Genomic DNA, 13,177 nt, shown 5'->3' on the forward strand with positions numbered 1-13,177 from the left:
CAGAGAATGACAAACTTCGAAAAGAAGCAAAACTCTTCCAGCATCTAATGAGTGAGAATCCATGTCCAGTTTTAGTTATTATTCAGTCAAATGGCATCAGGGGGTCACATGCTTGGTTGTGTTGGGGACAACTTCCTGAACTCAGAGTGACTTCTTTCCTTTGGACGCATGATGTAGAGAGGCCTACAGCAAGTGGGATCCAGGATGAAATGAACCAGCCAAGAGGCATCTGACACCTGTTTGCTAGCTGTGCAGATGGCACGTGGTTTCACACGGACTAGCTTGTGTTAGGCTTGTGAGGTTTGCTGTAGTTTTCAATGAAACAAGCCATCTTATCAAACACATGAAGCTTATTCACAAATGAGAGATTTTGGGTAATATCTCTATTACATCCTCTGGTATATTTGTACTTACTGCTTAATATTAAATGATGCTGTTTATTTTACTCTTAAAATATAGGAGTACAGTCAGGTAGTTGTATGGTACACACGCCTCTAGAATATGAAAAAAATCCTAGTGTTTATCTGTGATGGCTTAAACGTCTCAACCATTTAGAAGGATTCATATTTTACATAATTGTAAGAAATGTGAATTTTCCAATATCAGGAAATTTATATTTGTTATAGGGCTATGAAAAGGATGCATTGCTTAAAAGAATCTTGAAATCTTAGAAAATATGTCACTTAATTGGTGTTTGAAATATATATTACATCAAATTACTTAAGATTTGACATTTTGACAATTGTTAAAGGAAGCATATCTTTAATAAACATTTCTACTATAGCAAGAATAATAGAGGTCTCACTGTAAGCATAATACTTTCCAAATTGTGCACTCAGTTAAGACTACATGTTTCTCATTAGTCATAAAAATTATGTTGCCCTTGACATGGTAAAATCTAAATAATGAACAAATGTCAAGTATATATCTGCTTAAGTCTCTCAGGTCACACTTTGGGGTGATAATGTCATTGTCCTTTCTCTCAAAAGAGAGGAATGAGTTAATGTGAGGCTTCTGTATTTTTTTAAGTAAGAAAAAAGTTCAGGCTGTAAAACGTTTTGCAAAATCATAGCTATTAAATTTTTGAGATTTGCTCCCTTTGTGATATTTTATGTTGCTGAATCACAGAACTATGGAAAATGGCCACAGATGTCCTCTAATAGCCAATGAATAGTATTTAGTAACTAGAGTTGCTCATTTTCCTATATATACCCACACCTACAACATCTCACAATCACGAAAATGATACTTTCTTTTTGAGAGTTTAAGCCAATATTTTTAAACTGTGTGTTTGACATAAAACTAAATTCTAGTAAGAGGCACTATAAAATATGTAATTCCCAAGAAAATAGATGAGGATTTAGGAAATACTGGTATCTCTCATAAGAAAACACGATCGCTTCATCTCATCCTGATAACAAGAAATGTGGGTGACACGGCTCTTTGGTCTAAATATTCGTATGTGTGCTTTAGCTGATCCTGTAGATTGGCTGTATAAATATTTTTCTTTTAAGATTTGTGAGTCAGAATATTTTTACATAAGTGATACATAGGATATGTGGTTTAGGAGTTAAGTTGCTATAGTCATTCTTAACCCTCTTATAATGGAACATGAGGGCAAATAGAATAACCAGCACAAACATTTCCTGGAAGAATAATTTACATTTTCTTGACCATTCCAAGCAGAGGGAAAAGAAAGATGGATCCTTCAGGTTAGCAGCTGAGATATGCTTATTCCACAAATAATTATGTAAGTTTTAGTTTAATAAAACAGGAAGGATTCTCCCAAGATGTTTTGATGAAAGGATTGAAAGGGAGCAGATCACGAAGCACAGGCAGGTCTAGTGTCTGTTACCCATAGCCAGGACATCATCTAAAAGATTTGTCCATCATTTAAGGAGAAGCCACAACTTGGCCAAAGCAATGGGTGTCTCTCCTTCATTCTTTAATCAGAGATGACACTGCTCTTCACCGTCCCCACACCCGATAGCCTGCCCTCATTTTCTAGGGATTTACTGGGGACTTTAGATGAAATAGATGAAGACAGAAAGAAAAAAAGAGAAGGAGAAAGAAGCAGGAGTGGGGAGGGAACAGGAGAAGGAGGACAATAAAGAAGAGCCATTACCAAAAACTGACTGTGGCCTCTTCTGTAGACTGGTCACCTAATTAACAAATGAGGACCTGGAGGCGGAGAGGTATTTCCCAAACCACACAGATACTTGCTCTCCACAACCAATGCAGACTAAATGCTTCCTCTGTTATGTTACAACATATAACCTGTGTGAAAGAATCTTTTTCATTGGTCATCCAGATGATGTCCGCAGTATAAATTATTTCCACCACCACCAGGTTATGGCACATATTACTGTTTCAGCAAAAGAAAAAAAAAGGTCATTTTTTCCACTTAAAGTATTTAGACTATGATACAGGTATGGATGTGAGAGTTGGACTATAAAGAAAGCTGAGCGCCAAAAAACTGATGCTTTTGAATTGTGGTGTTGGAGAAGACTCTTGAGAGTCCCTTGGACTGAAAGGAGATCCAATCAGTCCATCCTAAAGGAGATCAGTCCTGGGTGTTCATTGGAAGGACTGATGTTGAAGCTGAAACTCCAATACTTTGGCCACCTGATGCAAAGAGCTGACTCATTGGAAAAGACCCTGATTCTGGGAAAGATTGAAGGTGGGAGGAGAAGGGGACGACAGAGGATGAGATGTTTGGATGGCATCACCAACTCAATGGATATGGGTTTGGGTAGACTCTGGTAGTTGGTGATGGACAGGGAGGCCTGGTGTGCTGAGTGCGGTTCATGGGGTCACAAAGAGTTGGACACGACTGAGCGACTGAACTGAACACTTCTTCGATAGCAGTCTGTTACTTTTCATTATAGCATGGTCTAAAAGGAAAAGAACAAGAGAAGGAAACATAAAAAATAAGGCAATGTAGTATGAGCCACTTCTCTCTCTGGATGGAATGCCATCATGAGAACCGTACCTTTCTCCAAATCTTCAATCTACCTGGAATTCAAGGTTGTCCATGCAGATTTTGAAGGCTGAAAGCAAAAGTACACAACATCTAGGTCCTGGAGATACCACCCCTGCTTTCCTCCCACCTTCCCATGCACACACTGACAAGAGAGGCATGGAGGTTCACTAGCAATAAGACTTGCCAATGGGGAAGCCCACCAGTTAGAGTGGACAAGACAGTACACTAAGATGCAGGAGAAAATATTAGAATCCCCATTTGCATTAGAATCATGTTGTTGTTCAGTCACTAAATCATGTCTAACTCTTTGTGACCCCATGGACTGCAGCACACCAGGCTCCCCTGTCCTCCACTAACTCCCAGAGTCTGCTCAAATTCATGTCCATTGAATCGGTGATGCTAACCAACCATCTCATCTCATTTGCCACCCACTCCTCCTTTTGCCTTCAATCTTAGTACATACTTTTAATTTACATATACATAAATATATACTCTGGATCTTCATGCTCAAAAAACTTTTTACTGAGTAGGAGAAGGATAGAAACCTTGGAGAACACTGACATGATCCAGATTTCTGGTCTTTTCCAAAGCAGCATGGGCTCTGGGTTCTGTCAGGCAAAGCATTGTGTGGACTGTCCAGAGAGAACAAGAACTGTGAATAAACTCTAAAGTATCAGTTTTACCAAACTCTGAAACTCAGAGGGACACTGCCAGCCCTGAGTTCCACCTTGGAGGCTGAGGGCAGGTAGCACAGATGTAAGTGAACCATCAGATCAGATCAGATCAGTTGCTCAGTCGTGTCCATACTCCTCTCAATTCGCTTGCAAGCAACATGCAGATGTGAACAGGTAGGGACTCCAAGTCTGTACTGACAGCACAGATCCAGTTAGAAGAGAGTGCAGGAACTCTTGGACCTTACAGCACCATCAGAGCTGCAGGGGAAGTGTGTGTGCAAGTGTAGAAGCGACGGGGACCTCAGGCAGCATCTAGCAGAGATTGATGAACAGCTGTATGCACCATACCCAGGAGAATGGCTTTCCCAGTTAAGAATGCAGTGGTTTACATTACATTAGATTGTTTGGAAGTATCCTGTTGTTTTTGAGGCAAAATTCTGAAGACAACAGTTTATTTACTCATTTAAAAAACAGGTTTTACATATGGAAGGTGTTTTGGTTCGGGTAAGCAGTTGAGAGAGAGAAGAAAATTGAACTCATTAAGTCAAATTTATGGATATAATGAGTTGACTAGGAAGCAAGAGAGTAAAAATATTGGACAAAATTAAACATCAGATCAGTATACCGAGGGTGAGCAAGCACTGATCACACTCACAAGCTGGCATATTTAGAAAGGGTCCCAGCTTTGAGGCCAAGCAAATGCTGTGATCCAGTTTGAGCAATGACAGATCTGGAACACTTTCTCCCAATGCAGGGGTTGTAACCTAAGATGAGGGGAGTTTAGTCAATAATCAAGTTTTGGTGAAAGCAGCATCTGTAATTGTCAGCACTTGTCATTGGAAGGTGACGTGTGAATGGCAAGTTGAAAAAGAGAACTGTTTCAGTTTTGATGGCAAAATCAACCACTTGAACACATATTACATGTAGAAAATGGACTGAATTAAGAGTCTATACTGGTCGATCCACTGCACACTGCTTATGTTACCCAGTAATCTTCAGTAGGATCGTCCTTATTTCACACCCTCTGTGGTCTCTACCACAGTGGAGAGGTCAGATATACTTGTCAAGGTCAGGTTGGATGTCAGTGAAAGACTCAGTGAAAGTATGAAATTCTTGCAATTTGCTCTCAGGTAGATGACCATTAAATGAAACATTTCATGATATGATGTATAATAAATGATATATAATATGACATGACATGATTACTATATCAACAAACAAAGGAATGATAAAATACTGATATATAATAGAGTATCAGTTTCACCATACATGCATACATATATGATATATAATATATGATATGAAATAATGATGTATCAATATGCAAGGGAATTATGTAAAATATATGTGACATGATGTGACATGATTGATGTTTCAATACAAAAAGGAACGGTAAAAAAAAAAAGGACATTACAAACTTAAAAAAAGCATTACTTGATAGTCTCTGGAGACGTACTCTATTTTTAATTTCATGCCACTTGACTGCAGCCATGAAATTAAAAGACGCTTACTCCTTGGAAGGAAAGTTATGACCAACCTAGACAGCATATTCAAAAGCAGAGACATTACTTTGCCAACAAAGCTTCATCAAGTCAAGGCTATGGTTTTTCCTGTGGTCATGTACGGATGTGAGAGTTGGACTGTGAAGAAGGCTGAGCACTGAAGAATTGATGCTTTTGACCTGCGGTGTTGGAGAAGACTCTTGAGAGTCCCTTGGACTGCAAGGAGATCCAACCAGTCCATTCTGAAGGAGATCAGCCCTGGGATTTCTTTGGAAGGAATGATGCTAAAGCTGAAACTCCAGTATTTGGCCACCTTATGCGAAGAGTTGACTCATTGGAAAAGACTGTGATGCTGGGAGGGATTGGGGGCAGGAGGAGAAGGGGACGACAGAGGATGAGATGGCTGGATGGCATCACTGACTCGATGGACGTGAGTCTGAGTAAACTCTGGGAGTTGGTGATGGACAGGGAGGCCTGGCGTGCTGCAATTCATGGGGTCGCAAAGAGTCGGACACGACTGAGCGACTGATCTGATCTGATCTGGCTTCATAGGCTGTCATGTCTACATTCTTTTCATTAGGGTAACATTTTTGCTTTTACTCAGCAAGTGGATAATTTAGCAGTGATTAAATTCGTGTTTATTAAAACACTTTGTATTCAAATTATGAGCAGACTTTTTTGTAGACGTCTTCTTTGTTTTATGTCATATGACTCTTGATATCATTTCACCAGCTTCCTACTGAATAGAGCTGAGGAGGCCTATTGAAGTGAAGTGAAGTCGCTCAGTCATGTCCGACTCTTTGTGATCCCATGGACTGTAGCCTACCAGGCTCCTCTGTCCATGGGATTTTCTAAGCAATAGTACTGGAGTGGATTGCCATTTCCTTCTCCAGAGGATCTTCCCGACCCAGGGATCGAACCCTCGTCGCTCGCATTGTAGACAGACGCTTTACCGTCTGAGCCACGTTTAAATCCTAAGCAAAGGGAATCGACATGGCCGGGATGAGACACGATTTAAGGATGCATGTGTGCTAAGTCACTTTAGTTATGTCCAATTCTTTGCAACCCTATGGACTGCAACCTGCCAGGCTTCTCTGTCCATGGGACTCTCCAGACAAGAATACTGGAGTGGGTTTCCATGTCCTCCTCTAGGGGATCTTCCCCACCCAGGGATCGAACTTGTGTCTCTTACATCTCCTGCATTAGCAGGAGGGTTCTTTACCACCAACACCACCTGGGAAACCCAGTATTTAAGGGAGGATAGATGGACTGAAATCTTACTGATGATTTTAACATTTACAAGTTTTTACTATATAAAATATAACAAATATAAAGCATGGGAATACGGGAGTTAAGCAAATTTTTAAAAATACATTCAAGCTAGCAATGCACTTCCTCTGTTAATCTGTCCTTCATGCATTGAATGAATTTGGCTAGAAAACTTGTACATATCCATTGATTTCTAAAATTCTAGAATGATGTCTTCCAATTGAAGTTAAAACCTCCCCCATGCTTCATTTTTCTTGTGAAGAAAAAGGCAAAAACAACAACAGCCCTGCTAATGTCTAGAAGTAAGCCTGAACATAAATATTACCAAAGTATCACAGAATACCAACACAAAGTGAGATAACTCTGAGATCATGATAAAGTGAGATAAAGTGAAGATTATTCAGTGTTTCTCAAAGTACAGAAAAATGTCATTGTGCCACTTCCCAAAATACCAAGCATTCTATTCTCTTGGTTAAAATGAGTGACTTCCAAGTTGTTTCCAGTAATGGCTTTATTCCAGCTTCCCTGGTGGCTCAGACGGTAAAGAATCTTCCTGCAATGTAGGAGGCATGGGTTCGATTCCTGAGTTGGGAAGATCCCCTGGAGAAGGGAATGTCAACCCACTCCAGTATTCTTGCCTGGAAAATTTCATGGACAGAAGAGCCTGGAGGGCTACAGTCCATGGAGTTGGACATAACTGAGTGACTCTTACTTTCTGACTATAATCTTCCTAATAAACGTAAGATTTATTGAGAGATAAATCATAGAATTGCCTTGGCTTTCAGCATCTAATCTAAAGTGACCCATCCCTTTTAGAGCCTCCCTGAGTTTACCAGCTAAAGCCCAAATCTTATAGAGCTTTAATTTCTAACACCCCCTTACTGAGACACCCAAGGGTTCCCCATGATGTGTGTCTTCCCTCAGTGCCATGAGTAATAAACCCAACTTGTTCTAGGTTAAACTTGTCCACAGGTGTGTTCCTGGTGGTTTTTGCTGGAGAACATGGACATTGGAATGATCTCACCCTAACCAGCTGACTCTGGCATCTCACGGAGAGGACCCCCATTCTTCAGCCCTTTTCCTAAACACTGCTCACCCCAGAAGGCCTTCTCTACCCCTTCAATGAGGGCTGGTCACCCATGCTGTGTTTCTAGACCCCTTTGCAGTTTTCCTCTGTGACAACACTGCATATCCTGAAGTGTTTCTATAATTTCACTGAAAGCTGTTTGCAGGCAAGAGTGAGGAGTGAAGCATGTCTGACCACATTGCCAGTGCATATGTGCTAAGTCACTCAGTTGTTTATCACACACACACACACACACACACGTATCTGTTTTGTGTATGCTTCCTAGGTGGCTCAGCGTGGAGAACTTGCCTGCTAATGCAGGAGACTCAGGTTCGATCCCTGGGTCAGGAAGATCTCCTGCAGAAGGAAATGGCAATCCACTCCAGTATTCTTACCTGGAGAATCCCATGGGCAGGGGAGTCTGGTGGGCTACAGACCATGGGGTCACAAAAGAGTAGGACACAACTGAACATGCACACATACATACATACACATACATATGTGTGTTTTAGCGATTTTAAATTTGCATCACCTATTCCAGTTATTGTTGGAAAGTACTATTATTTTTCTGCAAAACATGGCCCACAAGTTGATCATCAGGTTTGAAGCCCAAGTAACTGTCCTCTCTCTCCAGCAGTTTCTGACAGGTCTGCCTGTCCTTGAGTTTGGGGAATTCCCTGTCTACCCTGAACCTCCTCTGGCAGCATCCCCAGCTCACCTCTGACCCTCTAGTTCTAGCCATATCCTCCAAACTTTCAGGAACATAAAGAAAGTTTTCTCCTTAGGAAAACACTGGATGGCTCTACTGTAACTATGGGTTTGAAATAAATGATCAGTTCATGTGATTTGCCTATCAAACTTGAAGGGCAAATTGAATAGCTTTTCATTTTTTCTCTGAATCAGTGAAGGTACACATCAATTATTGAAAATAAAATTTCATTAAAATATGCTTAAAAATAAGAACTATTTGCCTACTCTAGATCCCAGAGGCTTTTCTTCCAGAAATTTTTTTTCTATAAGTTTTCTAGTATTTTACATATATATATATATATTTATTTATTTATTTATTTTAATTGGAGGCTAATCACTTTACAATATTGTATTGGTTTTGCCATACATCAACATGAATCCACCACGGGTGTACACGTGTTCCCCATCCTGAATCCCACTCCTACCTCCCTCCCCATACCATCCCTCTGGGTCATCCCAGTGCACCAGCCCCAAGCATCCTGCATCATGCATCAAACCTGGACTGGCAATTGGTTTCGCATATGATATTATACATGTTTCAATGCCATTCTCCCAAATCATCCCACCCTCACCCTCTCCCACAGAGTTCAAAAGACTGTTCTATACATCTGTGTCTCTTTTGCTGTCTTGCATACAGGGTTATAGTTACCATCTTTATAAATTCCATATATATGTGTTAGTATACTGTATTGGTGTTTTTCTTTATGGCTTACTTCTATTTTATATTTCATTGTGTGCTTCTTTTATACTTAATTAGTTTGAGAAGGGTGAAGTATGGATTGAATCTATTTAGTCTGTGGATATCCATTTTCTCTAGTATCATCTGTTAAAAAGTCTAGACTTACTCTCTCAGAAAAAAATTAGTAAAGTGAAAAAAAATGAAACATAAAAACTGAAAGTAAAGATTTTTATTTTCTTTGTGCATGCTAAGTCATTTCAGTTTGTCCAACTCTTTGTTACTCAATGGACTGTAGCCTGCCAGGCTCCTCTGTCCATGGGATTCTCCAGGCAAAAATGCTGGAGTGGGTTACCATGCCCTCCTCCAGGGGATCTACCCAATCCAGGAATCAAATCCATATCTCTCACATCTCCTGCATTGACAGATGGGTTCTTTACCACTATTGCCACCTGGGAAGCCCTATTTTCTTTGTAAAAAATTTTAATATTTTGTATTTAATACTTTAGTACATTATAACCAAGCAGGTAAAAGAGTTGTATATTGAAAACAACAAAATGTTGTCGAAAAAACTAAAGAAGACACAAATAAATGGAAAGATATTTATATCCATGGCTAGGAAGACTTAATTGTTAGGACGTTAATACTACCCAAAGCAAGCTACAGATTCAATGTAATCTCTATCAAAATACAAATAGTTCTTTTCACAAAAATGGGACTTTAGAAGGGTTTAAAAAGTCCAAAAAGGAGAAAAAACTGTAAGTCTCACACTTACTGACTTTGAAGCTTACTACAAAGCTGTAGTAGCTAAAACAGTATGGTATTTGCATGAGGACAGGCATGTAGACCAATGGCACAGAACAGAGAGCTCAGAAATAAGCGCTCACATGTATGGTAAATTGATTTTTGACAAAAGTGCCAAGACTATTCAATGGTAAAAAGTATTTTCAACCAGCAGTGCTAGGAAAACTGGATATCTGCACACAGAAGAAGTTGGACCCTTACCTTATATTCAACGCAAAAGTCAATTCAAAATTAATCAAAGATCTAAATTTTATATCTAAATTTAAGAACTCAAGCTACATAAAACTCAGGGGAAAATTTTTTTTAATCTTCATTACATTGGATTTAGTGATGACAATGAAATATGACACCAAAGCACAGGCAACTAAAGAAAATATGATAAACTGGATTTGATCAAAATTAAATTTTGTGCACCAAAGGATACTATCAAAATATCAAAATTACTTAATAGCATATAGAATGGAGTAAAATACTTGCAAGTTTGGTCTGATAGGGGATTAATATCCAGAAAAATAAAAAATTCCCACAACTCCACAAACCAAGTAATCCAGTTCAAAAATGAGCAAAAGACTTGAATAGACATTTCTCAAAGAAGATATACAAATTGCTATTAAAGAATCTTGCTCCTTTGAAGAAAAGTTATGACCAACCTAGACAGCATATTAAAAAGCAGAGACTTTATTTTGCCAAAAAAGGTCTGTCTTGTCAAAGCTATGGTTTTTCCAGTAGTCATGTATGGATGTGGGAGTTCAACTATAAAGAAAGATGAATGCCAAAGAATTGATGCTTTTGAACTTTGGTGTTGGAGAAGACTCTTGAGAGTCCCTTGGACTGCAAGGAGATCCAATTAGTCCATCCTAAAGGAGATCAGTCCCTAGTGTTCATTGGAAGGACTGATGCTGAAGCTGAAACTCCAGTTTCAGCTTTGGCTACCAGATGTGAAGAACTGACTCATTGGAAAAGACCCTGATGCTGGGAAAGATTGAAGGCTGGGGGAGAAGGGGCTGACAGAGGATGAAATGGTTGGATGGCATCACCAATTTGATGGACATGAGTTTGAGCAGGCTCTGGGAGTTGGTGATGGATAGGGAAGCCTGGCATGCTTCAGTTCATGGGATTGCAGAGTTGGACACGACTGAGCAAATGAACTGAACTGAATAAGTACATGAAAAGGTGCTCAATATCATAGCGACCCCATAGACAGCAGCTCACTAGGCTCCCCCGTCCCTGGGATTCTCCAGGCAAGAACACTAGAGTGGGTTGCCGTTTACTTCTCCAATGCATGAAAGTGAAAAGTGAAAGGGAAGTCATTCAGTCGTGTCCAACTCTTAGCGACCCCATGGACTGCAGCCTACCAGACTCCTCCGTCCATAGGATTTTCCAGGCAAGAGTACTGGAGTGGGGTGCCATTGCCTTCTCCACAATCATTAGTCAGTAGGAGAATGCAAATCATAGCTACAATGAAATATCATTTTATATGTATAAAATTGATATTTAAAAGAAAAGAAAACAGATGACAAGGATATAGAGAAAGTGGTACTCTTCTGCATTGCTAGGGGGAATGTAAAATGGTGCAGCTGCTGTTGAAAATAGTGTTAATTTTTCAGAAGACTAAACATGAAACTACTATACGACCCAGCAATTTCATTCCAAGGTATACATTCAAAAGAATTAAAAGCAGGGAATTGAACATATGTGTGTATAACAATTTCATAGCCACGTTATTTTCAATAACCAAAAGGTATAAATAACCTAAGAGTTCACAAGCAAATTAATGTGCAAACAAATTGTGATATTAACATACAAAAGAATATTGTTCAACCATAAAAAGAAATGAAATTTTTATATATACTACAACAGGCTAAGTGAAATTGTGCAGACAAAAAAACAACAATCATTTGATGATTCACAGAGACAGAAAGTAGAATAGAGGTTACTAAGAACTGAGGGGAAAGGAGAAGAGGGATTACTGTTTAACTGATACAAAGTTTCTGGGGGGAATTACAAAGTTTTAGATATAGTAGTCGGAGAAGGCAATGGAACCCCCACTCCAGCACTCTTGCCTGGAAAATCCCATGGACGGAGGAGCCTGGTAGGCTGCAGTCCATGGGGTCACTAAGAGTTGGACACGACTGAGCGACTTCACTTTCACTTTTCACTTTCATACATTGGAGAAGGAAATGGCAACCCGCTCCAGTGTTCTTGCCTGGAGAATCCCAGGGACAGGGGAGCCTGGTGGGCTGCTGTCTATGGGGTCACACAGAGTCGGACACGACTGACGCAACTTAGCAGCAGCAGCAGCAGCAGACATAGTAGTGATGGTTACACAACATTGAGAACTGAATTATACAGCTCGGAACAGTTAAAATGATAAATATTATGGTATGTATATTTTACTACCATAAAGAAAACATCTTCAATTTGTTTGAGGTTTATATAAAATAAGTGGGAACACTAGCTTTTAGAAAAAAAATATACAAATATAGGTTAATTGACAATGACTTTTAAGGAAAGTGTTTAAATTGGACCTATACAGTAAAAATGTTATAAACATAATAGATAAAAATACTTGATAGAAGTTTCATAAGATTCATGGGAGTAGTTTTTAAAGTTATACTTTTTAAGGTTACTATGCCTCTTCATTTTGACTTTATGTCAACCTGAGAAAATATAACCAGTTATGCCCAATAGTAATTCAAGAAAATTAAACAACATAATTTGCAAAGGTAGAATTCATTAATTATCCAGGGCACTATAGTATAAGTACAGTATGTATCTATACTGTTCTGGGTGAATTATTGAAATTTTAACAGAAACATTTTTTAAAAAAGAATTTGATTGAATGACCACTGAATATAAACTCAGGATAGTAGAGGCATATGTAGGATGTTACCATCTCTGATTGTTTCCAGAATTTCATGGTGTATTATATAATGTGATTCTCCAACTCTAGATAGATCACACTGACCAGGAGAAAGGCTACTTTCTTAATCTTGGCTTCTGATCCAGAATTTTCAGTGGTTTTTCATTGTCTAAAAGACAAAACCCAAATTCCTTAGTGTAATATTATCTGGGGCTCAAAATATAATATTGCCAATCACTCCTCCAAGTCCTGAAGTCCTTCTAGAATCAAATTGCTTCTGTCAAGTAGTTATCACTGTTGTGATTCTGCTCAGATGTGTGATTGTTTCATTTCTCTCACTGTATTAGATTGTAATTTTTGCTCAGCACATATCCCTGTGCTCTGCTGCTGCTGCTAAGTCGCTTCAGTCGTGTCCAACTCTGTGTGACCCCATAGATGGCAGTCCACCAGGCTCCACCATCCCTGGGATTCTCCAGGCAAGAACACTGGAGTGGGTTGCCATTTCCTTCTCCAATGCATGAAAGTGAAAAAATAAAGTGAAGTCGCTCAGTCGTGTCCAACTCCTAGCGACCTCATGGACTGCAGCCCAC

The sequence above is a fragment of the Bos grunniens genome, chromosome 8 (assembly GCF_055505025.1).
Source record: "Bos grunniens cultivar Pamir isolate PY7600 chromosome 8, Bosgru_T2T1.0, whole genome shotgun sequence".
NCBI classification, from domain to species: domain Eukaryota; kingdom Metazoa; phylum Chordata; class Mammalia; order Artiodactyla; family Bovidae; genus Bos; species Bos grunniens.